Genomic DNA, 27,764 nt, shown 5'->3' on the forward strand with positions numbered 1-27,764 from the left:
GCCAGAATTACAAAAGGAAGAATAAAGTCCAAAAGAAGGAATCCTCCAGAGGGCATAAGCAGACCTGACAGAATGCCTAATCATAGTGAGGAAGTGCAGAAGAGATATGTACATGTGGTTTTAATTCTGGTTTTAAGGTAGAGAGAATGATTTAGAAGTCCCTCTCTAAAGCCTCTTTCATTTGCTCTATTGTCTCATTATAATCTGTGTAGAAAGGGTCAAACCAAAGCACACCATCTGTGCTGTACCTGAAGAAAGTATCTGGGAGAAGACATCTGGCAATTCCAGTTTTGAAATTAGGACGCAGAGGCCAATGAGACCAAGTTTCTCTTTCCAAGACAAAGTTTGCAGCAAAGGAATAAATTCAGAAGTCTGAAAACAAGGCATGTCTAAGATAAAGATACCTAACAAAAACCTGGATCCAGTTTACTAAGCAGAGAACAGTCTGGCAAATCTTCGAGAAGGAATGGTGGATCACGTTAACGAAAGAGGCAAAGTTGGCCTGCATACTTCTGAAAGTACAAGAGAGTAAATGTGTATTTTCTGGGGCTGGTAGAAAACAGACTCCATTTCTAAGAATCCTACCTTAATGTTGCTTCCCAAGTGTCCTTAAAGTCATTGCCAAAGACAAGTGACAATAATGGATGCAAGTTTGTTATGCTGAGTGCCACAAAACTGCACGGAGCAAATGCTTGTACCATCTTTATAAGAGGTTGAATGTGTCATACTCCTAAAGTGCTGTTGTTCACGAATCAGTGAGACCTCCTTGCAAATCAATGAAATAGAGCTTTGCTATACATTTTGCAAGTTCTATTTTTGTCCTTTCCTAATATAACTTCCAAACCTTTCTTTTCCCCCACATCCATGCCACAGAGCCCTAATTCACACAGCTTAAAGCACAGAGTACCTCCAATTCTTTCCAACAGATGCAGCCCTTAAAGATGAAATTAATTTTTCCCTTTCTTTGAAAATCATCTTCATTCAGCCAGGCTCCTAGGGGAAATTAATGAGTGCTCACTGAATATGTTTACATAAGATCTCCTCAGGATTTATGCTATTAAGCATTAGGCATGTTTTAATCTGCCCTCTAAGGGACAGAAAAGCTGATGTGGCTGGCTAATGTCTCAATGCAAGGAATACTGTCCACTCACTCTTGGCAGCACTGCATGTGCTAACACACAGCAGGCAACCTGAGATCACTAGCAGAGGATGGGGTTACAGCTGAATAAAAGCTACTGATTTAATCAGAAGTGTTCAGGGCTCTATTGTCAGCGAGATGCCGCAAGACTGAGATACAGTGCAAAAGGCTTCTGTAAGACCCTGCCTTTGAGCACAGCTCTCACTCCCCTGAGCCACCACTACTGGCTGTCCCCACTGCCAGCAGTGGTGATTCTCTGTGCCATCAAATAGGAGGGAGGTCTCTTGCATTCCTCCAGTAACACACAAACAAGCCTGTCACATGCTTCTGCCTACCCAAACGTATTTTCCCACATTGCTCTACACTGGATCCCAAGTGCTCATTCCTAGGCATTGTTTCTCAGAAGTCTGCCATAGGAATTTTATCACTGACTGTAAAATCAAGTTCTCAGTGTGCTTCACAACCAAAGCTTGGCTTACGCTATCTGATATAGGCTTCTCTGGAGTTAGAAATATTCTTTTGCTAGTTCTTACTTACATAAAAGAAATCATACAGTTCTTTATGTTACAATAATAGTATGCATCATCATAATGAAATATGTACATGTGCAAACATACACGCAGTATGTATTTGCACACACATACATACAGTTCATTCTATATGATAAACTGGAAATTCAATTCTTGAACTAGCTCTCAGACTGATTGGTCATATCATGCCTGAGCAAGGAAAAAGCCAGATACCTTCTCCCTGTTGTAACTTTACTGAAGCCAGATGTCTTGCATCAGTAAAAATTGTGGTCTAGCATGGCTGCTGGATCAAGACAATATGACTTCAGCAATGATTAAAGATGCCTGTGGCTTCTGGGCACACAGGAACAAAGGAAACCCCTCTGTTAAAAGAGGGGTTACATAAAATTCACTGCTGCCTCCACATCTGCAGTTTTGTCTCCTTTGTTAGTTACAAAACAATAGAATCAGATTAATGAAAAGAAAAAGAAGCTATTACTATATTGCCCAGCTTACAAAGCCTATCCTGGAGTTCATTTTGCCTCCTTGTTTCCCCAGGTAAAGCTAGCCAGCTAAAGCAGAGCAGTATGAAAGCCACTGTGTCATGCAAATTCAGGAGCCAAAACTTAACTGGTATCATTTTTGTTTTCAAAAAATAAATATAAAGCCAATACCACCCTGAAGTTCCAGAGTACTGCATTAACACTCTTGTCAGCTGTAGGGCTTTTGGACTGCTATATATTTTTTTTTCTTTTATAAGTCTATTTAAACCTGTCTGTATTTCAGTCTGCTAAGGCTGCTTAGCCACGTATGAACTCCATTCATGGCCAGCTGTAATAAATGTCACATGCTGTAATGCAAACGGGCAGTTGTGCTGGTTTTCTGGAGATCTTCATTCAGAAAAAGAGATTAAGAGTAGTTTTAAGATGCTGTAAATGCTGACCTGCTCACTGTGAAAATGCATGGTACTTGCTCTCCACAGAAAGCAAAGCTTGCAAGTGGGGTAGGGAGGAAGCCTGCTTACACCAGCCCTCTCTGAGATAACATATTTGTGATGTTTTAGTTTAGAGGCAATATCATACATTTGATTTAAAAGACATATAAACGTCTTATACCCCTGATGGGCACAGAGCAGACTATGTAAAACTCCTGCCCCATGGGCTGCATGGTAAAGAGCAGCACAAGTTTCTTCTTGGTATAAATTTAAAGAGAGGACCTACAATATGGAGAAATCTTCAAAGGCCAGTCAGGTTTCCAGTCCAACAACCCTGCCAAGTGTTGCTTTAATCCTTTATTTACCAGTAAATCTGCCGCTCTGTTCAGCAGGCTTTTACTGGTATTGGGTTTCAGCTTGAAACCCAAAAGCTGTAAGCATATGCTGTGTAGCCCTAATGAGAAACTCAATCTATTAATGAGCAGACCTTCTCCACAGGACCAGGTCTTGGCAACATGAGTCAGTTCCTGAACTTTCACCTCCCACTTGGCAGCATACCAGACTAACTCCACATCTCTCAGCTGGCTTACATTATCAGCTCATTATTAACATACATCAGGGCCAGATCTCTTTTACATGCACCCAGCAAACAGGAAACTAGACAAGGGGAGGGCTCCTCATTTTTGTTTGACTCTGGAGCTCATAAAAATGACTAATTAGAACCAGCCATAGTGGAGGCACTCTGCAGATTTGCTCCAATGTTCCCTGCCTGTGCACGTTAGTCCTGACTTGGGATAAGCACCACAAAATGTCATGGTAGTCCCTAGCTGTCTACAATAATCAGGCATCCCTTCCCTCTGTCACAGTATCTTACAGTTCTAATCATCAAGAGCTTATGAGAAGCAGAGATGTGCTAGCCTTATTTTACAGAAAAGGAATCATGGTGCAGACAGAATAAATAATTTGTCTAATGTTACACAAAGTCTACTGCAAAGAAAGCTGGGTTTCTTGAAATCAGCTCCTCTGCATGGACTCTCCCCTGCAGTAAAGAGAACTGTGGAAACTCTGGGTAGCCAATTTCAAAAAGGAATGGTGTATATTTTAGATTTACACGCTTGCATGGGTCCAGAGACCTAGGTTCAGAGCTTCACTTTGAAGTGGCCTGCAAACCACCAGCAATGTACACACCACAGTTTGGGAAAGCATTATAGGGAGTCTCTCATGGTGAGAGTTGTCTCTCATCAAGCATGGAAGATGATTCTCTTGCATAGCAAGCACTATCCTTAATGACCTGCTACTACTTGTTATGAGTTGTCTCTTTTTCCTTACTCAGTTGGTATTCTTTACTTTTGCTCTCTAGTCCCTGCTCCTCACCAGTCAGCCTCATGCTCAGAAGATTTGGCAGAACAAAAGAGATTTTCCTCCAGATGCCTGGTTCAAATCCCGTCCAGCCAGGCAGTAACCGAAAGTTGCATTAGGTTGGTAACTGTTTCCTTATCATCTGAGCACAGATGCCAGCGCACAATCAGTGCCCACATCAGAAAATGTAATTGGAGACACAGACAGCAAGAAAGGTCAGAAAAGTCTCCTGAGGTCAGAAAGGGTGATACTAGTAATGTGGATTACACTAACGCCGTTATACAGCATTCTGTACCTGGAGTCATCTTTGATCAAGGTACATATCTCTTCTTAATGCACAGAGCTCATACCTGTTTTGAAACAATCTTTCAAGAAAGCTAGCCTTAACACAAATCAATAGAAAATCTGGCAAAATCTCAGAGCCTACACAAGCCTACAATTTTCTTTAGCTGCTCAAAAGGTAGCAATTTATATTCCCTTTTTAAAATTAGCTGTGGTTAGTATTATCTTTTTGGAGCTGATCTCGTTTTGTAACTACCCTCCTGTTCAGACTGAATCTATGCACAGATGCTCAGAGCCAAAAATCTGTTCTCATTTAATCTACCGTAGAACAGGTAAAGAGTAAATATATTCCACATAGGTTCCCATCTTGCTGCTTCAACCTCTCACAGCACTGCAGTAGGCAAAATGAACTAGATAGCTGCCGATGACCTGCTGTTGCAAGAGGTTTTTGTCAGCTCTGCTCCTCTGAAAGTTTTCACACTGGTATCTAGAGAAGAGCAGTACAAAATATTCTTATGGGACCAAAGACCATTCAAACACAAAGGAACTAGAAAGAGATTTTAGCTACGTAAAATGTGCCATCTTCCCCAAAACTACAGTTGAGAAACCTGCAGTTATCCAAAGTGAAGTAACTTTGTGGAAGCAATGGTGATCAGAAAAATAGAATGCTTTGGATCAGGCAGGCAAGAATAATTACAAGTAATTTTTCACTTGTAATTATGCTAAGATGGCAAACTCTGAATTAAGATGAAAGTTTTGAGATCCACAATGTTAAGGTAATCCCACAAGAGAGGCACCGTATCAGCAATTCTCCTAGAACTGAATTACCATAGGCCACTGATTTCTAGGTACACAGAGACCCCAAGAGTTCTTTTACAGAAATAAAAGCCTGGGGCCTTAAGTAGTTCTCAAAAAATGCTGTGGGACCTTTGAAATGGTGTTTATGTAATGGAAGGTGGTGTTACCAAAATTATAAACTCCAAGATATTAATGTGCATCAATATATTATGGTCAACTCCAAGATAAAATGTATATTTAAACATATTTTCATAAAACTTTTAATTCATTCATATTGTTCCACGATGAGAGATGCCATCATTAATAAAGGATGTAGAAGAAGAGACACTAAAATTTGTTAGCTATTCAATACCAGTCTCATTACAAATAGTTGAGTAATTTCATTCTCAATAAAGTTTTACAGTAGTTAAAGAAAGTCTTACTCCTCTTAAGAAAAAGGGTGTGATACTAAACCAGGTAAACCAATGAACTTACTCCTTCTGACATTCTTGATGCTTGGTGCTGACCTGTGAAAATCTAGGCAAGATAAATTAAAAACTCTTCTAATATATAAAGTGACACCTTCTTCTAAAAGAAATATTCTATATTGCAGCAGCATTTTTAAACTATTTGCCCAAGATTGCTATGCAAATGCAACTCATGTGCTCTATGGTAGGCAGCTACACCTAAGAATGGGGCTAGCCTCTATTTTATCTTAAATACATGCTCAGAGATGCGAAGATTCCCCAAGAATCAGCAAAACTGGCTTCCTTAGGGAACAAATCATAGTCTGGTACCTACATAAGGATTTAGCAATTTCGCTTTAGATTACACAATTGGAAAAAACACTGGCTCTTCTCCTTTCCTAAATACTTTCAAATTAATAAAAACAAAACAAACAAACAAACAAAACCAAACAAAAAAAAACCACATAGCAATGGCTGAACAAAGATTGGTACTGGATGGAATTTGAAAGTAAATCCTCCAAGATTCAATTTTTAAGCAGAAGCAAACTTAAGCAAAGTGTTTACTGCTCAGCATTCCAAATTGCATCTCCAGCCTTATCTTACATTTAAAGGTTTTAGAGGCACCAATGCTACTTTTCATTAGTATATATGGTGTTTTCAGTTTGAAAGCTGTAACCCATGTTTTTTGCCGAATAAGCTACTGAGTATCATTATTAAAACTAACTGCCCTTAACACCAAAGCCAAATACAGCAAATGAGGTGCTGACTCATGGCTGTCCTGTTACCCTTATCTCCTCAGTCTATCTTAGACCTTCCCATCGCCCATTCACTTCTGACACTGAAATGGCAAACAGACAGCTGATTTTGCAGCCAAGAATCTGTCCTGCCCTGGCTATCGCCCAGTAGTGAAGCCCTTTGAGTAACTTCATCAGCAACTTCCCTGCAACACCAAGATTTTCTCTCCAGCAGGCCACATGGCAAAATAAGTAGGTCGGTTCACTTCCGTACCTCTGAATCTGACAAGTCAAAAAGAAAATGAACAAGGCTGTAACTAACCAGAAAGTATGAGAAAATAAACATTAATCAATTTATTTCCAATACCATATCCTTTTTTTATATGGTTGGAAATGTAAGGAATAACCTATGTCCAAGTCTTAAACACCTGAATTTTATTTAGCAAGTCCAAATTGACTAAGTATGTTACTGATTTCTAGAAGATTAATAAGAATTGTCAGGGTTACCTGCAAACTTTCTAGACAAATTGTAGCTGCATTTCCTGAAAACTTCTACCAACCTCAACCACAAACAGCATAGATGGCTTCTCCCTTGGTCATTCCATTCATCTAGAGCACAAAAGGAATCCCGATTCCTGCGAGTGTTATATCAGATAATGTATGTGCTTGAAATGACAGGAATATACCTACTGAATATTTTCTGGCAAATCTCTCTGTTCCATAGCGGTACTTACAGGACCAGCTCTTGGCTATTACATAAACCAGCATCTGAATCTGATGGAGGCTAGCTACTTTTCTAAGTTTTAGCTTAATTTCCTTTAAGAAAAACAACTCTCCTAATTTTTCTTCAAGCTGATGAATTATTGTATCTCCTTAAGCAGCAACAAACCGCAGTCACAAAAGATTTATGAAACATTAATGGCACTATTAAAGTAAATAAATGGCTTTCTGATAGAGTTTTTAAAGTTCCTAATGCAACAGCATAAATAAGTTCTCTTGATGGAATATTAGTATTGTAAGTTGGCAGGAATCCATCTCATGATATAGTCAAGTAGGGAACTTCCTGAGCATACTTAATTCATGCAACTAGCAAATAACAGCAAACAACTTTGTCCTGTTAAATCTCCTGCTTTACATCTTCCATTCATTTCCTTCCAGCCTCAACACTACCACCAACTCAAAGAGCTTCTACTGAACCATAAGAAACCTCACAACAAAAACCTCAGTAACTAAAGATTAATGTTCCTTTGGATTTTTAAACTTCTACAGTTCTCATTAGAAATGCTGTCAATTGAAACAAATCATTAAGGATGAGCACAGTCTCATGGTCAGAAACCCTTTCCATGACTGACATGTGGCAAACAATAAATTTCCTGCTAACATGAGCTAATAATACCCATCTTAGCCATAGCTCCATTCATGCTTTCAGCATGCTGCAGGAAAGAGCAGAGACACACATAGCACTTCTTCAGTCCTTTAGAACAGCCTTCCCAATTGAAAAAATATGCATTCTCAGCAGGAAACCACCAGATCTAAACATTTCACTCAGTTAATTTTTCTTTCTAAACCCCCCCAAATCCACATTTTGCATATAAATCCTTATTCCCATCTCCCAGAATTCCCTTGCATCTACTATGAAAGCATCTTGAAACACTTGGGGGAGCAAAGCAAAACAGTTGATCAAAATCATGATTAAACCAACATGTTTCCACAGTAGGTTTAGATTTATCTAGGTTCTTGCGACTACAGATATGAGGGATCAGACCTTACCAGATGTGACACTCAATAGCAAAGGAGAAGAGTTCAAGAAGCAAAAAGACAACTGCTTCAAGAAAGATGAAACCCAGCCCCACAAAGAGAGAAGGAACTCACAGCATGTCTCCATTTTCAGTGTCTTTGAGGTTGAATAAGGCACTTTAAATAAATAATATTTATTTCTGTTACAGTACATCTACCAAAGAATTTCTGAGAAATAAGCACTAAGTTTTTCCTTACTTAAGCATCTGAAAAGTAAATGACAGTAGAACCTTGCCCCTATATACTAAAAAGATTTAACTGCTAGACTGCTACCAAGTTAAAATCCTACATAGTACTCCAATATATTAAAACCAAATCAGTGGCTTTTTCACTTCTGCTGGATGGAGAGGGCAACGACATGAACAGCTTTCCAGAATCAATTTCAGATTTAATACACATAGCAAAAAAAATGCAGATTCATTCTAGAACAGGAAAGAGTAGGCACTTGTCTTTTTTCTGGGTTTTTCATTATTAACATCATCTTTCCAAGCTCTACACATGGCTACTGTTGGTGTAAACACACTGGCATTTATTTACAAGTGCTGTTAATCATGCTGTTTAAATTCCAGTCATACACACTGTCATACACATTGTACTATTAGATACACCAGCTATATTTAAGAAACGGAGACCTGACGCAAATACCTGTTATAACTTCAGGATCACTCCCCTAGCCAGCAGAAGTCAGTGTCATTTCCACAGTTTTACAGGTGGTGAAACTAAGGAACAGATGAAAACTTGCCCAACCCACAGCAGTAACAAGACCAAAATCTATTAGAAGCACAGGATGGAAGAACTGACAAAGCAATTGCACAAGACATCAGATACATCTGGGAGAAAAATAGTGTTTTGATCAGGTTTTCTGTTATGTGAAGGGCAATTATATTCATACATATCAGAAGAACTTCATTCATTTTTGATGTATCACAAGAAAACTTCCCTATGGTTTAGGACTATCTAGACCTTAACAGGCAGATTGAAAAACTAAATCCCATCCCAATTATTTACACAATTTCCCTATTTCTTCCTTTAAAGATATATGAGATTACTGCTGCTCTAGTTCTTACCCCCACCAGAAACTTAGCTAAATTCTGTCTTCTGGGTATATAATCACTGCACATTAATGTGCCAGTGAAAAAGAAGGCTGTTCTGGTATTAAATTCCCTAGTTACTCAGATAACTGCTTTCTCTGTTCATTTGCTAGTTGCTAGCAATCCGAAGGTTCAGTGGTAATTGCAGTGGTTAAGACTTCAGTGTTACTGGAAATGAACCAAAGTCTCTGAATTGCAGCAGGAGGTGCAGACTGTCCCAGTGTATTCACTGCTTGTGCTGATAGTTCCCTCCCATCATTAATTATTTTGTTTTATTTTTTTTTTTTAATGGCAAAGTGTTTGCTTGGAAATTTTTAAGTGACCCCAGAAAACACAATAGCGTCTTGCTTCAGTAAGACACGCTCAGGAGATACGCAGAAAAGAAATATCCTGAGGGTCGAAAGCAATAACTTTGAACTCAAGGATGATATAATGATTAGAAGAAAAAGAGCATAATGCATCCTTCATTTTACTGCTTATTTCTTATTATTTGTATTACACCATATTCAAATAGAAAAAGCTGATCTCTGCAGATTTCTAATGCATAAAATGACATGAAAATGAACCTTCCCACCACTTTTAAAGTCCCTTCTCTTAAGAACATGAAGGTTTTGAAGAGTCTCAATGAAAATATATTAATAAAAGGCTGACTAAACAGTTTTCCTCCAATTTCTTCCTCAAACTGAACAGTTTTCACTCTTCTAAATGTAAAATTTGTCCAGAGACAGACCAACACTGGTACAGAAAATCTCATTTCCAATTCTGATGTATTTATTGACAAGAGGAAAAAGGCCCAATAATAAGAAATATCAGGCAGCCTCAACTCTAGATGGTGTTGCCAGGTCCTCTTGGAATTCATTAGCTTGCTCCAAGGTATCAAGATCACACATACCTGGCCACTCAGGTGAGTATGACCAAGATCTAACGACTTTTCTGTCTGGAGGAGAGTTTTGTAATGCTGTCCCTTGCACAACAAGGCCTCTGCTACTACATTAAAATGCTGCTTAAGTCTGCTTCTGTGACAACTCTTTATTTCAAATGATTGTTTATGAAATTTAATAGCAGCAGTTCATTCCTGGGTGATGGTGTCTTTGACACAGAACACTTAATGTGAAATGTGAGTGGCATTTTAGTATGGCTCCTGTACTAAATATGACGGCATCTCTGGCTAATTAAAGTGCAGATGAGCTGTCATTAGGTCTGTATGAGCTCATTGTCCTTCTCAGGGACCAAAATTAAAGTTGCAACACATCTAGGGTGCAATCCTGCAGGCATTAACTTGCATTTCTACACTTGGGAGTCTATAGCAGTCAGTACCCAGAGGCAGTAATTCTGAAATTCAGCTTGCAGGGCCCTAGAAATATAATCATTTCTTCCCACATTTACCTGAGGGCTGAGCTCATTTGAAAATCTGGGTCTCTGGGACTGAAGTAAAATTCAGTCTGTGGTGTGAACTTCTGATTTGGCAGTTGAAAGTTGATGTCAGTCATTCCACACATATTACAAGCAACTGACATCCAGGAAGTCTCCTACCCTTACTTGATTTTGCCATATCACTATTCATTTAACATTTTAGAAAAGGGGGCTCAGAAATATTGTAAATCCTTTACCTACACCTAAAATCCAAGCCTGAAACCTTTTCCTTGGTAACAGCTCGGTTACTCAAGTCTGGTAGAAAACCTGCATGTCCTGTTCCTAATCTAGAAGAGAAGCATGAAACCACCCATGTAAGAAAAAGCTAAGGAAAAAAATCACTCCTCCAGTACCAACAATCAGACCCCAATCAGCAGCAAAGTACAAAGAACCAGCTGCAACAGAATGTACTTGTAAAATGGTCATGTTGTGATCATTTAAAGGAAGTGACCAACTCTTCCCTGCTCTCCCTCCCCTACATCTTTTCACTTGCTCCTTTCCAAGTGCGAGTCTCTCACAAATGATACCCACAAAAAAAAAAAAAAATAAAATCATTAAATCACTGTTGCAATTGTTCAGGGTCTGGGCAAAGATACAGACATGAAGATAGTTAACTGACTTCAGGGTAGTTTCTTGATTATAAGCTACTTTAAAACAAAATGAAAACCCCTTTTCTTTCTAAATTAAGCACCTTTTCCCTTGGTTTGGGTGCTGACAGGTTATACTAAGTCAGAGAGAAACACAGAGATGCCTGACTGCTGGTGTTAGCCTTTGTAAGCTATATTGAGTGTCACCTATTTGCTGCCACTTTCAGTGGAAGTTTAATACATCCATCTGCAGCTAAATCCACTTGGCTAGATTCATTCATTTACTTTTAGTTTTTGCCTTTAAGCATCTCTCTAGATGTCTGAAAAGAAAGAAATAAAGCAATTACTTGATTTCATCCTTAGGATTTTAGCTCTCAGCCTCGGCATGGTGCCTCTTCAGTGCTTGATTAGTGTCTAAATTCTCTCCAGATTAGAGAGGTTTGCCTTCTTTCTCTGTGCATTATACACATGGAAGAGAAAGGAAAACTCAAAGGGGTCCAAACTTCAGCGGGTATAAATCAGCTCCATTTCTGTCAGCTCTGGAGATGCTGTGCCAATTTACAGATGACAAAGATCTATTTCAAAATATTTTTCAAGCAGATATATACATTTAAGTATGCCATAAAACCTTAGCTATGATTTTAGAGTCTGAATTAATTCCACAATAAATAGCCTCTTTTAAAGACGTAAATGTGCTCTCACCAAGTCAGCTTCTAGAATAAACTCTGCAGGATGTTTTGAATCAGTGCCCCAGAGATCATTGACTATAAATTGGAAGAAGAGAAATGGTTTGCTCAATACATGAAGTAGGGCTGAGAACAGAAAAATAATTAGAGAAAGCTACTGTTGTAGTTCTCCAGTTTATTTCTGTCTCAAAGTCCTTGAATAATGATCCAAAACACACCACTAGTGATTACTGTTTCCCAGTGATTAATCAGCTGCAAAGTCATCATCTTTCTTCTTCATCATCTCCTTGAGAACAGAGAAGGAAGCTGTGCAGTGGCTTTTTGAAGTGAAGAATTTTGTTCAGCTGCTCTGTATGAATCCCACACAGGGGCCAGGCATTTCGGACTTCAGCTCCTCTTTCTGCTCCGAAATCCTTAATCTATGGATTATTTGTACAAATGGGAATTAAAAAGAATTTGCCCTTTTCCCCCAATCTCTTCAGAGCCTGCATTTTTAAGACAGCTTTCAGAAGCACTCCTTTTCTGCTCTGTAAAACGTATACAACAAATGCAACAGAACTTAGGTGTGGGAGGGAACAGCACAGATAAGAACTCTACTCAACAAATTCCAGGCTCACAAGAGAGATCAGAGCTGACCCCTCTAGCTATTTTCAGATCTCCCTCCATCAGAGGGCTGTGGCTTAAGTATTTCTATGAAACTGAGGACCCAATACTTACAGGGCGCAGTTGGACTGGTTCAATTGACTCCGTAACTTACAACTACTTATTGAAAGATTACAGTAGTAAATTCAGATGTTCTTTCTTTTCTATGACTCTAAGTACCCACCTATCCTAGTTAACACTAACATTTTTAACCCAGTGTCCTGGGTTCAGCAGTAGCAGTCATGTTTCTCCTTCTTGGTAGCTGGTGCAGTGCTGTGTTTTGACTTTCGGCCTGGGTACAGAACTGATAGTGATGTTTTGGTTTGGCCAAGGACTTTGTGAGCCTCATGCTCTGCCAGGGAGGAGGGGAAGCCGGGAGGAAGCAGAGACAGGACACCTGACCCAAACTGACCAAAGAGGTATTCCATACCACAGCACGTCATGCCCAGGATGTAACTGGGAGTGAGCCGGAAGGGCTGGGAGACTGCAGGGTTGGAGGAGGTATCGGTCGGAGCTTGGTCAGGCTTGGGGGGGGGAGTTATCTGTCAGCTGGTGCTGAGGTGTTGTATTCTCTTCCCTTGTTATTTCCTTTATCATTATTATCATTGGTGGTAGCAGTAGTGATTTGTGTTATACCTTAGTTACTAAACTGTTCTTATCTCAACCCGTGGAAGTTGCATTCTTTTCGATTCTCCTCTCCGTCCCTCCGGGAGTAGGGGGAAGAAAAGAAGGGTGGGGGGGTGAGTTAACGAGTTACCTGACTGGGTTTAAACCACGACACCCAGTATCAAGGAATCGGATATATTGGATATACTATGTAGGTATGCTAACAGAAAGCAACAATCCAGTCCGAAGTTTATAACAAGTATTCTATCACACTGACTCAAAAGTGTGTTTTTCTTTTTTTCAGTTTTTGCTGTGAATATAGTTTCACACCTCTTTTAGAAAGCTCACAAACGAAATTACATTAGAAGATGTATTGATCCAAGTGATAAATGCAGCAATTGAACAAAAATAACTAGTAAAATGCAGAAAAGCTAAGTTTCCAATTCATTTTACTTAATAAGGAGTATTGTAAATGGACTTACACTGTATACAAACTTACATTTGATAATTTGATTTATCAAATGGGATCTTACCGAGTAGAAACCAGATGATCTTAACATCCTTTCCAACCCTAACTATTTTATGATGGTACACTAAGGTGCATTGTGCAAACTTTTATTACAGGAGCTGGGGAGGCAGTTCTAACAGCATTCCTATTCAGAAACACACTTCAGCCCATACTTACGAAGCCTTAGCTCTTACAAACAAGAGAATTTCCACTGATTGAAGCTGCGTGGCATTTTCTGAATGGCTGTTAAAATTAAGAGGGTATAAAATCAAACTATAAAATCCTTATCTGCAATACAGCTTCAGATAGATAATGTGCATACCTGTCAGAGCTCAACCCTTGGCTTTGATGCCAACAGTACAGGCATACCACCAAAATAATAATGAAGTGAATGTTACCTTAAAAAGACGTCTCTGACAAAACCACTCAAACCCATCCCTAAAGCACTGGCATTTAGTACTCTGCCCACGAGTAAGTCATATGCTGAACAGAACAAGCACAAAGTTAATGCCAAAAGGCAAGAAATCCAGACCTGAACCTTATGAGGAAAATATAGGATGTAGATTTCAATAATGAGAACTGTAAGAGAAGCCTGAGAATCATTTCCAGCTCCACAGTGCAGGGTTACCTGGTGTTTGCAATTTCTTACAACAATGGCTGCAGTTAACACATTCCAGCTGGGAATTAGTAGTAATGCGATGTTCAAAAACTCAGCCTTTGATTCCCTGGTGAAACGGATCTTGGATATCTCTCTACATTTGGAAACCACCTTCACCAAGCTCTGTTAGGTCCTCTAATCAGTCAGTCCTTTTGTTCATTGCCAGCTAGGACCACAATTATGTGGCTATGGGATAAACTCCCCTCTTACGCCTGGAAATGTAAAACCAATAAAGGTACAATGTATAGTTAAAAAGAAAAAGATGGAAAAAACAAGGATTTAAAAATATATTTGCAAAATAATAACTAGAGTTCTAGTTCAGCAGGTCTGTTAGTAAAGTATATTTAATTTTGGAAGAAGGTTAGAGGGGGCATCATTTACAACACCCACATTAACTGTCTGACAAATATTCAGAGGTTGTATGCTGCAATTTAAAACACACATTTCAGCTTGCTATTCATGTCCCTGAAACAGTGATCAAAACTGCAAGCAAGAGTCTTCTGGTTAGATGTTGACAGGGTTTTGTTTTCAAGACAGACACATAAAAATCATAGCAAACTTCTGTGCTTCTCTCCCTTCCTAACAAAACTTGACTAGAGAATTCAAAAGGGTCAGACCACACATACATGAATCACATTTGATCCTGGTTTATATAAGTCAATGGAGTCATGCCACAGATGGCCTTTAAATCTGCTCTGACCTGAAGTACTGATCAAATAGACCGGTTGAAGTGCACTGGATATTTTTTGCCACTGTCACTATAATATTTTAATCTTGAACGTGCTTAGTTTCAAAGCACCCCTATGAGACTGTATTATCCCTTTTTGTATCAGATGAACACAGACATGATTTGCCCAAGGTTACACATCTCATGGTAGCAGAGCAGGGGAGTTATCTACATCTTCTAATTTTACATTACATTTACAAATTGTAATGCCAGCAGGGGCAGGTAAGACAGTTTTTCTTATTCATAGTAGTGATCCTTTATTCATAAAAATTGCTCACTGACAGCATACAGTTGATCTAAAGATCATGATCGTGAGTGTACTGATGGGCTCAAGAGCACAGAATTTTTCATGTTCTTAACACGAGTCCGTATTATAGTCTTTGTTTAATATAACCTTGGGAAGGACTGCTCCAAACTCTAATTAGGATCTCCAATACTCATTCAGGGCAAAGTAAACACAAGTATATTAATGAGATAAAAATGTTATTCTGCATCATGAAACTCAATGCAAAAGAGAACTAACCTAAGAAAGATCAGAAACAATGTAATTTAAATTCAGGGCCACAAACTGGGGTCAGATGCTTTTATACCTTATGGGCAGTCCAAGTTGGAAACTGAGGATGAAACCTAAAACCAGGGAAAGTCCTGTGTGCTGTTGCCAACAGAGTGAAGAGAAGAAAAAGACACAGAAACTATTGTGCATTTTAAATAGAAAACAGTATCATGGTTCTAGAACTGTATTAGCAACTGCCCTTTCAGAAAGAAAAGTCCACGTGAAAGCTGCTGAACCAATTACAGGACAAAACTGTTCTGGTGTCACCCCCACCACAGCCCCCTGTTTTAAGCATAAGGGCAGGTCCATCAGCTTTCAGTAAGAACTAGGTGGCTATTTCTGTTAGTCCCCTTGGAAAATTCCACCCCCATCTTTTCCACAGGTTCATCTACTCAGGTTCCAAAGATTTTGCCTTCTTTAGTATCTTTACTGAAGAGAGTACATATTTTTGAACTGTTCTCACCCCATTTTCTATTGCACTGAAAGTAGGGGAAGAAAAAAAAAAAAACACACAACAGAAAACCCACAAAACAAATCCAGAAAAGCTCAGTTTAGCTTTCCCTTTTTAAATCCATTCCTCCCTGCACTCAGCAATGGGAAACAGATTCAGACAGCCTTAAAACACTATCTCAGTAACAAAGCATGCAATGTGCTCCATCTCATCTCTCCACTCCAACTGAGTTTACAGCAGTGGGTGGTTTTCAAACCTAACATTTGATCAAAATGAAAACCCGGGCATTCCTTTCACCCCATGACAGGCAGGCTGATATAAATCACAGCCTTCCCAGCAAGGGTTCTTCTACAGACAATGAGTTGTGGCAGTGTCTCAGAGCTCAGTTCTGGCCATTGTAAGAGAAAGTTTCACGTTTTTAAAGCAGGCCTGGGCTTTTTACAACAGTACTAAAACCGAAAGAGGGAGAAAATTTATGGTATGGTTGTTTGAAGGGTGAAGAATGTGGTGTTTCCCCTTCAGCAGTTGTATTTTCAGTGCATTGCTCTGGATAGGTTTGTGCCAGTTTCTGCTTTTATTACTTGTATTTCAAAAGCATCAAAATCTCCAAACTGGGGCAGCCTTACAGTATTTTGCACACACACACATATGCATCCACACAGTTATAGGGAAAATCAGAGTTCATGCATTGCTCCTTCACTGTTTTATCAGTAAAACAAAACTGCTCTGTTAGTCACCACTGCTGGGCAAAGCTCTCAGATCTGTCTGCCCAAGACTTCACCCACAGACACCGTCTGCTTCTCATTTAGTAATGCGGACAGAGTAGGTAAATGTTAAGTAGTAACTATTAAATTTATGTGTGTGTGTGCACAAGACTACAGTATCTGATCAAAGCAAAGCTGATACCATCCACAGTACCATTGCTTTTCCTTGCTCACCCAATAACCTATTAGAAATGCCCTTCAGTCTCAACAATTTTAAGCCTTGACATCAAAAGATCAGCTTATCCTTCAGGGCTAAGCTGACTGACAGGTGGGGGTCAGGAAGAAATCCAGTCTCCTCCCTCCAGCCCGGTCATACAGAGCTGCACAACTGGCTCACAGCACATTGGGGGGTTACTTCTGCATTCCTCAGAGACACTTGAAAAGGCCACCTCCAGAGCTCAGACAATGTATTTGATGGACCACTCATCTGTTCCTCTATCCCAGCTTTGTGTAACAATAGCTAAGTTTACATGAGGCTGCACCATGAAGAGGCAAGAAGTTGGTGCTATCATACAAGTTCACTATTATATTATACAAGAGAGCTGCAGCACTCTTGCTGCCGTTAGAGATCTACATACCTGCCAGAAGCGGAGGATGTAAGTGGGCTTTGAGCAGCACTGTATGTATCAGCTGGTCCCACTTAAACAGATGCTTTCACAAACCCCTGGGGAATCCAACAAGTATTCGAAAGGATGTCTACCCTAAAAATCTACTCCGCTACAGAACAGTAAGCACTAATAGCAGTAAAAGTAAAATGAGTATAATGAATGCAGATTAAAAGAGGAATGAAGAAAAGGCAGACAGCTTAAGAACATACACTGAAGAAAGAGGAGGCAACGGGAGGAAAAAAAATAAGAGTGCCCGCAGAGAACAGGGACACGTGCCCTCAGTGCAAAGAGTTTTTACAGCCATGCAGAGGTGCACATGGAGAGGCATTCAAAGGTTTTCCCCTTGGGGTACATGTATCTGTGATCAAAAGGCAAAGAACTACTCCAACAGACACTATGGTACAACTGTCTATCATGCTCACCCCCAGAAGGAGAGTCATGAGCTTTATACTCTACAACTTTGTAATGCAGATGACAGAAGTCACACCTGGTCAGCATTATTTTTTCAAAAGCATGCAAATATCCTCCACCAAGAGGCTCTAATTGTACTTCCCACACACACACTCTTCCTAAAAAGAGGAAAAATAAGGACAGGGCAAGAACCTCAAAGAGCTGGACACTTACATGCACTGAGGTGTTCATCCATACTGAGTTTCTGAATGTTCCTTTCTACCAATGATATTTTTTCTACCCACAAGTGCACCAGTTAACTTGAAGCACTTTGCTGACTAAGCAGAAGCCAGGGTTATATTCCAGCAACACAAGAGTTGTTTCTATCACCTGGGAACACACTCCACTCTACCTCACCAGGTTTGGCTATGTTACTTGTATTCAAGTAACCCATTCTCATGTGGATGATTTGCAGCGCAAAATGCAAGAGATGCAATAGTAGATATATGCCTCAAACTCATTTTTCCCCACAAATGAGATGCTACATTTCTCTTCATAAATTTTAGGACCCAAGCCAAACAAAACAAGGCTAGTAGTTACTTAATGAACGAAGTATTGTTTCTGTGTTTCTGAAACTACAATCCACAGTACAGAAGCTGGGAAACCAGCTTGTCCATCTTTACAGATACACATAAAACTGGCTTTAAAAGCATTTTCTGGTTTTCAGTCATGAATTTGAATTTCTGCAGCCCACTACTACTTAAATTAGGCCATAGCTTCAAATCCAATAGCCAGTTCAGCAGTACCAGAACTTTCCAGTAACTGAACTTCAACAGTGAGACAATTCTGTGAAGCCTCAGGGTTAACTAATGCAGGAATTAGCACAAGTCTTGGAGCAGCAAGTTTAGTGCCGTGCAATCACAGGCAGCTGAGCTGGAGTTATGCTAAAGGCCCACAGAATATTCATATACCATTGCACATCAGGACACATATCTAATAACTGATTTTTCATTTCTGAAAAATAAGCATGATGAGCCACAGGAGGAGAGTAGGAAAAGAACAGAGGCATATTACAAAACCAAATGATCAATTTAAGTTTTGTGATTGTCAATATTTTAAGACTCAAGGAACAAATATGCCAGGCTCCCTGAAAATTCATGGTAACAAGGTAAGAAAAGATTGTCTGTACTCAGATTTAACTACATTTTTAAATAATATTTCCTTTCTCTTATCGGCTTCATTTCAATACAATGTGGTGTGTGAACTCATGCCGATACACAGGACCAGATCCTCAGCTAATTTGCATCACTAAATAACAATGCATGAATAGACAAGCGCCTGTTTTATAGCATCCTCTCTTTCAGCTTTTCCCTTGTCTCAGTTCATTTCCTCATGGCATGCTTTGTTCTTAAAGCAGTCTTAACCACTCATACATCAAAATATTTAATCAACATTTCTTAGTCAGAAATTAATCCTGCTTTAGACTGATTCAGTGGGAGACTCTGCAGTGGACTCAACATAAAAAAGGGTCAGGATGCATTTCCGCGGTGCTTTAGAAAAATCACTGCCGACATGTTTTTAATGAAAATCAATAAGTGACATTAGATAATGAAACGAACATCCAGCAGCACTGCAGTCAGGCCATTTAGGCAATCAGTTTTAGAAGCAAGCAGTGAGGTTTAGCACTTGAGTGTGCAAGTAACATGTGCTTAAATAAAGTACTACTTTTACTTTAAATGAGAATTTTCAAATCTGTTTCCTGTGAACAATGACTCAAGGGCTTACAATTTCCCTTCTCCCTGTTCCCTCACTCACCCCCAACTCCAAGTAAATCAGCCTTAGGAACCAGTGTCACGGTTCCTCTAACACTGTCTCTCCATTGGGAACCACTGACCCGTGGAGCCGCCGAGAATGCTTTGACAAGCTGCAGTGCAGCCTCAGCAGGGGAGAGAGATCCATTAAAAGCAGAAGTTGTGAAACTCTTTAGAAGAGGCCTGTCCCTTCTCAGAGTAATTAATTCTTTGACTGCCACACTGAGATGCAATGAATGAACACATACTCTCGGGAGTAACAACTATGCTAATGGGGAGAAGCTGGGCAGACAAAGAATACAAGTGCACACTTGAATCGGGCTAGACTCGCTATATGAAAACCAATGGTGCTATACACATGCCTGAAAAATCAACAAAACTCCATCGAAACCTACCTGTTGGAGCCACCCACACAACTGATAAGCTTTGCATCAGTTTCTAACCTATAAAGTACATTCCCAAAATTTTGGATGTAGGCACACACAAAATCTCTCCCAGTCACAAAGGATGGTCATCTCAGTGGGACTACAACAAAACTACCACTCCAAACTGCATGACTTGTATGCAGACTTGCTGGCTGAAGCAATGTGCTTGAAGAACATGGCTCAGGCCACTGCAGGACTCATTGCAGCATGTGAGTGCAACAGGATTGGTCTCACATGCTTTTCCTGTAGGGGAGGAGGAATTTCATTTACTTAGGGTCTGTGCATTTGATTAGGATTTGAATAAGTCATTTGCAATACCAAACAGTCTCTGAACTCAGTATCTTCCTGGATGTTCTGTTTGCAAGTTTTAAACTAACACTGAAATGCAGTAAAACAACCAACAGTGACAAAAATCTATCAACTTGATAGCAGAAAATAAAACAATCTGGGGAAAAACACCAATCAGAACACAGCAATAAGAGCTCATTATTAAATGACACTCCAAGAAAGGGGGGGGCTGCAAGAATAAACCTTTCCACCAGGAAACACATAGCAAACCCTCACCTCTGTGCTAGTTCTGTCTGACTCATAGCTTAAAAAAAAAGCCAACACAAAAAAGAAACCTAAACTTTAAACAGCTCCAGTCAGTTCCACTGTTCTAAATCCCACTGTTTCAAAACTAACAAGGAAACAAATAAACAAATTTCCCTCAAGGGTATGAAGTATTCACACTTTCCAGGAAATTTAGCAAATTGCATAAACCCAAGCACAACTGTAGGCTGCATTGTATGTTTCAATGAAAGCTAGCAATATTTGAGGACAGATTTGGAACAAAAGCCTACCCATGGAGTCAACAAGATGACTGCAAGATTCATTACAAAGTCAGACATGGAGTTCTGGCTTCTGGCTGGACAGAAGGCTGTAGCATTAACACATGGTTCATTACAACAGAATTAGAGCCTGGTTATTCAGTACTGCAGAAATTAGGGATGGTACACATCAAACGGATTTTCCCATGAAAACACAGGGCCTCCAGACCAGCCCTAGAAAAATCACTGATTATGGTGCAGAGCCTATTTACATTCACAGAATACAACTTGTGTTTGGCAGTTCTTTGTCTTGATTTTTTCCACTGCAAAGGATTTCAAAGTTATCTTCATGAAAAGACATGACTGAATCTTTTTTATATTAGAGCAGAAATTTGAACAGAATTAAGATATAAAAATAGTCCAAAATGTTAATTCAATATTTTCTCTTATCAAGTGTACAATGATGTTTTATTAGCAAAATATATTTCTTTGTACCTCATAAGCAATGACTGTTACATTGAATTACTGTTGCAATTTAGACAGTTACACGTAATCAATCAGAGAAGATTTTAAGTTGTTGCTACTTAATGGCTAATTCCTCAAAACACAAAGTATGTGAGTTCATGCAATCAGCCTCCTACAGAGTGAAAGTAATGAAGATGTTGCAAAATAAGTAAATGTTTGAAAGTAAAGAAAGCCAAAGATCTTGGAGGGGAAAAGGGGAGCGTCCTTAGTATTAATAAAATACTTCCAAAATACTTGTAATGAGTACAGTATTTTGTATTGATTTCCACTGAAGTTCTCAATAAAACACGTTATGCAGTATAATGAACTCTGCAACCTCTTCTAGCAAGTTAGGATGCATTTGAAGAATTTTTACTGAAAATAGGTCCAAGTCACCAAAAGCAGAGAACAAAACTGTACCAAAATGTTCATTTTCTTAACCCCTATTCACTGCTGCTTACAACATGTAAATAACACCAATTAAAAAAAAAAGCTTCTTCCACTAAAAAGAAAAAAAAAAGCATTAACACCACCCAGCTTTTTAGGATCTTTCTTATTTACAGTCTTTTATATAACAGTAGATTCTCAATTGGTTTAAGTCAAAAGGCTCCTTAATATTAACAGATCATGTTTTATCTTCCAGCTAAACTCTCCTAGTATTTTATAATTACACACAAGGTTTTACTGAAGATACAGATAAATGAGGCAGTGCCCCAATTACGTGTCTTGTTCTCTGTTTCCTTCTGAAAAGAAATGGATCCTGGGTTTGATGCTGCTAGGAACCCAGTTTTTGCAATTCAGTTTCCAGTGAGCTCATAAGCCCACTTCTGAGTGCCATTCTTCTTAGCTTGGAAATTCTCAGCCACCTCCTGCTCCTTATGGACTGCAATGTGAGCTGGCCTGGATCCTCACTGACAAAAGCAGCATAAAAAAAAGAGGTAAGGGATACAAATACAGGTGTTTCCATGATCCACACATGAAAGTATCAGGAAGTTACTTTGTACTTATAAGCCTTTAAAGAAGGTGAGAAGCAGGTAATAATGAGGGATGATTAACAATACAGAAAACAATATGAAAAGAAGCAACATGGGAGGACCTGGGAAGAAGTGGACTTAAACCCAATATATAAATCTTAACCCTTCCAAATCAATCCACAGACAGGTATTAATACAAAGGTGTAACCACTACTAAGTGTTTGTGATTTGAAATGACATAGTCATAAAAAATACTAGTTATTGTATTTGTTGTCACTGATTGTTTCTCTTTTACATGGGATGCTTTATCTAGAGCTTGGTCAGTTCTCTTCTTGACACTTGCTAAACTAATCTGATTAACTAAATGAATCCCCAGAAGCAGCTAGCACATTTTCTAAATGGTTGGCTAACTGGAAGGTTTCTCCTGCCTCACTGCTACAGCTGACTCAGCTGGATGGATGGCTGACTCTCCCCAGAGGACAGCCAAATGAATGGCTTTATAGCCCTCGTTCCCCTGGCAATCTGTCATCAAGTTCAAAAGCAACCTTCCGATTTCTCATCCCTACTGGTTATACACCAGTGCATCATTAAACAAACAAATCTGAAGTAACAACTCTGCTAATTTTCAACATACAAACTTGTGCATGCCAAATTCAAGTCAGACACAGAAGCAGTTCACCAAGATTGTTACATCTATTTTTTACACACATATTTTGAATAGGCACACAAGTTTTTTTTTGCAGAAAGAGAAGGAACAAAAGGAAAATTCAGGGACACAATTCAAGTATGTATTTTTAGTATAAAAAATGCCCAACAGCTAAATTAACCTACTGGTTTCTCTGACATAATATATCTTGACTATACTAAAGACACATGAAGCCTCATCCTCTTACAAAAGAAAACAACTGCTATAGCAAATTTACCTACTCCAGTGCAACACCTAAAGCATGCTCAGTCAATTTTCAGTTTAGGTTCTACTTTATTTTCATGTACCAGACAGGAAATGGCCCAATTATATTAAAACTTACTCCAAAGCATCACTTGGCTCCACTAAGTCACCCATAAGTCCATGTGCAATTCTGACCCCCTCTGATACAGGATTCCTGAGGTCAGACCCCCCTCAAAGCTCACTACTTTTCAGCATCAACTCCAAAGCTCTAGAGATTCATTATCAGCTTTGCAGCTCTACCATTTGCCAGCCTGGCACTACACAATTTTATTAAGCAGTAGCAAATACTTAATTGCAGAAGCATGATAAAATAAAATATGGTTGAGCAGGAGGAAAGAAAAGTCTGGAGAGACTTTCCCTCTTCCCTCCTTATCCTTAATAACATGCCTCCATTTCATAACAGATCAAGAGGGACTTTATATGTCAATCTGCACAAACAAAAGCATAATGAAAAAGTCTGTCACTTCCTCAGTTACTGTGAGGGAACACAAATGAATTCCACAAAGGAACAACTCAGAGCAATCAGATTCACTTTCTGCACAGTTGGGGGAAATGCAATGCTGTCCAGAAAAAAAAAGGATTTAAGAACAAAACAAGCAAACAAACAAAAAAAACCCAACAACAAAACCACACTAAAATTTGCTTTCTTCAGAGTCATCAACCCATTTGAATGAAGAGTCCACCTTTCAACTACAAATTGGAAAAAATAGTGAATCACCACAGCAAATGTGCTTTTCAAAGCTACTATAAAAACATCCTCTAAGCTTTTCAGAGGTAGAACTCCTTCCATATCTTCAACAATCAACACACTCCTTTATCAACTGCACACCACTGCCCTTGTTTCCTTGCTGTGGCTGGACAGAGGTCACAGCAAAGCACATTGCAAACTAGATGCTCAGATTATATCCTGTCTCAGGACTATAGTTATTAGATCAATTTTCTTGCAAGTGGCATTTGAGAGAAACCTCCCTCACAACATCCTGTATCATGCGTCTGGCCATATCACACCATACATCTGTTCCACAGTTGAACATATGCGATTCTCAATGAAGGCCTCTCTACACTCACTACTGAGTATTGCCCAAAGAGCCCTTCTAAAAAATTCCACAAGTGCTCTTTTAAGGGCCTTCTGGACTTGGCAATTTGGTGAGAGCTGGGTACTCAGCATCCCTTTAGATCACACTTTCAAACTCAGCAGAATACAAATCCCTGCCTCACACGGCATGAAGGTGCCTCATGTGTCAGGAAGGGCTGGCTGAGAGGCAAAAGGCAAACAGCTGCACTGTTTGGCTTTATTTTTTTAATGTTTTGCATTAGGCTACTACTAATGCAATTAGCCTGAAGCAATTCACCCAACCTCCTCACCCTCCCGAGTCACCATGTGGAAGAGCCAATAAGAAAAATACATCTATAGAGCAATTAAACAATCTTCACTGACAATGACTGATACCTTGTCTGAGGCGTGCAGGATTTGACAACTGTTATCCAGTCTAGTCATGCTGTCAAGCTGCCTATATACCTTAATATCTTCATACCATAAAGGTACTGAAAACCAGCAAACACAGACTTTCCTTAGAACTGCACCAAAGCATACTTCTTGATGCATAAACTTCTGAAAGAGGAATTGAAGGTCAGGGGAATAACTAGAATCCACTTAGCATATACAAAACCCTCAGCCTAGCTACACATGTAACTGTGAAAAGCAGTCACTAATGAAATACTCCAAGGGAACAGAGTAGGCCAAGTCAGTTCTTCCCACTCTGAATTCAGACTTCACTAATGAATGCATTACATCTGGGACTGTAACGAGTAAATCCCAGGCAGAGTGAGCTTCTCACCTTGACTGCATAGTTCCTATCACTATCTGAATTTCACCTTGACACAATATTCCCATCACACTGTCACAGATGGCAGATTTCTGAATCACGATAAGAAAACCCTTGAGCAGTCATTTTTAAAGACAGTGCAGAAACACTTTTACCAAGAACTACAATATCTCTACACCAGGCACACTGGGATGGCAAGCTAGGCCAACCAGCTAAGTAGCAATGCTAGACTTTCAGAGGCCTTACAAACAATACACATTGCTCATAGCTTGAGCAATAAGGCATGCACCTAGTAAAGAATTAGAAGGAACTGGACATAACTGAGTAGAAGCTTGGTCTGAGAGTCTGTGGTAGGTATATAAGTGATCAAAATAACATATTAAATATCTAGTCCCCATACAACTGTTACTATTTCTCACATATAAGCAAAAAAGCTACTCATCTATACATAAGTTTCTGTAAGCAGGTACCAAATTTTTAACTATCATATAGATTTTTCATTCTAATGTGAAAACCCAGATATGCACGGGCACAAGTAAGGGCAGAATAGAGTCTTAAATATTTAGTCTCTCTGAATCTTCCACATTAATCATTTAAACTAACCAAGCATCTTAAAAATCTATAGAATACTCCAAAGCCTTTCTGTTAAAGGTAGTTCTAAGGGTACAATCAGTTCCTCTCCTGCTCTGACATCACACAAAGTATCTCAGGCAGCAGTTAATAAATCTGAGCCCCCATGACAGATTTCATCTTCCATAGAAAAAAAAAATATCTGGAAAGGAAACAAAAAAATAAAAGAGGATCTGAGGAAAATCTATTCATTGATCAGGGCAATGAGAGTGCTAAATTCAGCTGGCAAACAGCAACCTGGCAAAGGACTCATCGAGCCCACTTCCGAGTGTACTGTCACAGCTTTGTTCTGTATTGTATGAACTCAATGAGAAAAGGAGCATGTTTTTATATGCACACATCCAGCACTGCAATAGTCAGAACCTTTGAGATCCAACCTTTCTTTATCCATTAAAAATCCTCCTATACTGTGCAAACCCAGACACAGATTCTACAATTTCTCAATACCAAAAATTGTGTCACCTGCAGTTGGCATATTGCAATGGAGAAATCCTCATGTTTCATAACAAAACACTTACACAAAGATGGTCACTTTCTTTTCACTGATCTCTCTAAGCAAATTTACAGTAATCCCACATCTAAAAATAAAATACTTAGAAGCCATAAAGCAAGGAAGCCTTTCCCCTCTTCTATGAAAGATTACACATCAATTCAAGCACAGATATGAAGAGTGGAAGGGGTTAAAATCTGTATACAATGGGAAAGAAGGCTAAAAAGCACTAGTACCATTAATGTTAAAACCACTAATTTCAGTCCCTTTGTGCATTCAGAGGCATTCTGGTCTTAATTTCCTCACTGAAATCAGATGTCTTCACTGATCATCAGAACACTCATGCTACAGCTTGTAGAAGTACAAGCCCAGCTTGTCCTGGGTTCAAGCTACAGCAAGCTTCGTGGCTTCCAGTATCTGAAGGGGGCCTATAAGGATGCTGGGGAGGGACTCTCCATTAGGGACTGTAGTGATAGGACAAGGGGTAATGGGTTAAAACTTAAACAGGGGAAGTTTGGATTGGATATAAGGAAGAAGTTCTTTACTGTAAGGGTGGTGAGGCACTGGAATGGGCTGCCCAGGGAAGCTGAAAATGCTCTATCCCTGGCAGTGTTCAAGGCCAGGCTGGATAGAGCCTTGGGTGAGATGGTTTAGTGTGAGGTGTCCCTGCCCATGGAAGGGGGTTCCAACTAGATGATCTTAAGGTCCTTTCCAACCCTAACTATTCTATGATTCTACAATTCATCTGAAGAAAACAGGGAACTCGCACAGGAGGCAGCTAAATGCATAACCTGATGATTACCCAGAAACACAGCTTTCAATGTTGAAATCAGGAGGGTGGGAATGGAAAAGGATAACAGCAGTTATGAATCCTGATCAGCATCAAAGTATGAACACAACCGGGAAAGAAAAAAAAGGTACATAACCAAGAGACAAGGTTTCACAAGGAATTAATGCTATATATTTGCTCTGTCATTGTACATAACCAAATAGACGTTATAATACTGAGACAGCCTGTTACAGTTACATTACAAGCAGCACACTGCCTGTTACAATAATTAGAGCTTTAACAAGCTCTAACACTAAATGCTACAACATGGCAGTGTCATGATCATCTTAACCCTCAAGCTGTCCAACTGAGAAGGGAGGTTGTGCTTATATTAGCTTGTATTAGCACACCACTTATCTGGTTTCTAAAAGCAGAATTAAAATCTTCTGCCATGTGCTGACACCTGGCTGCTGTCCAAACCCATACTTCATTTAGTATTGTCACTGAAAAATGGATAAGCAAAACTGGAAGGAGATGAGCAGAAAGACAGTTGCCCATTACTGTCAGTCCATTCCATTCGCCCGTTCCTACAGCCTTGTGGGGACAGGAATGTTTCAGAAGTCACATGTCAAGAAAAATGTTTACTAAACTCCCCAATTTAGGCTGTTGGTCCCCCTTTCTGTCTCCAAAAGCTTAATCACAACATCACTTCTGCACAAGCAGCCTGGGTGTAAATTTAACCTCAATGACGAGTTTTCCGTGTTTCTAACACAAGTTGCGCATAACTAGCATTCTTACAATGAGTTTCCTGACTTGAGAAAACAAGATGAGCACCTTCTGGAAATGTTAATTCCCACACATAGGCTTTGTGTAAGGTTTCAAGCATTGTTTCTCAC

General features: G+C 39.4%; 1 protein-coding gene across 2 annotated transcripts in view; it reads right to left on the reverse strand.

Annotated features, from left to right (window-relative positions):
• Positions 1–27,764, reverse strand: part of TMEM132C (transmembrane protein 132C) — a 204,621-nt gene that overhangs the window by 157,358 nt on the left and 19,499 nt on the right. Inside the window, exon 1 of one of the 2 annotated variants that reach the window (XM_057414938.1) lies at positions 14,159–14,252. The exons of the other annotated variant lie outside the window; for it this stretch is intronic. The gene's annotated coding sequence lies outside the window, so the exon portion shown is untranslated. Of the gene's footprint in view, positions 1–14,158; positions 14,253–27,764 lie in introns of those variants that run through there. 2 annotated transcript variants of the gene reach the window in all.

Source organism: Pezoporus wallicus, unplaced genomic scaffold (assembly GCF_028554395.1).
Source record: "Pezoporus wallicus isolate ANWC-B61680 ecotype Strahan unplaced genomic scaffold, APGP_CSIRO_Pwel_v1 contig_8047, whole genome shotgun sequence".
NCBI lineage: Eukaryota > Metazoa > Chordata > Aves > Psittaciformes > Psittacidae > Pezoporus > Pezoporus wallicus.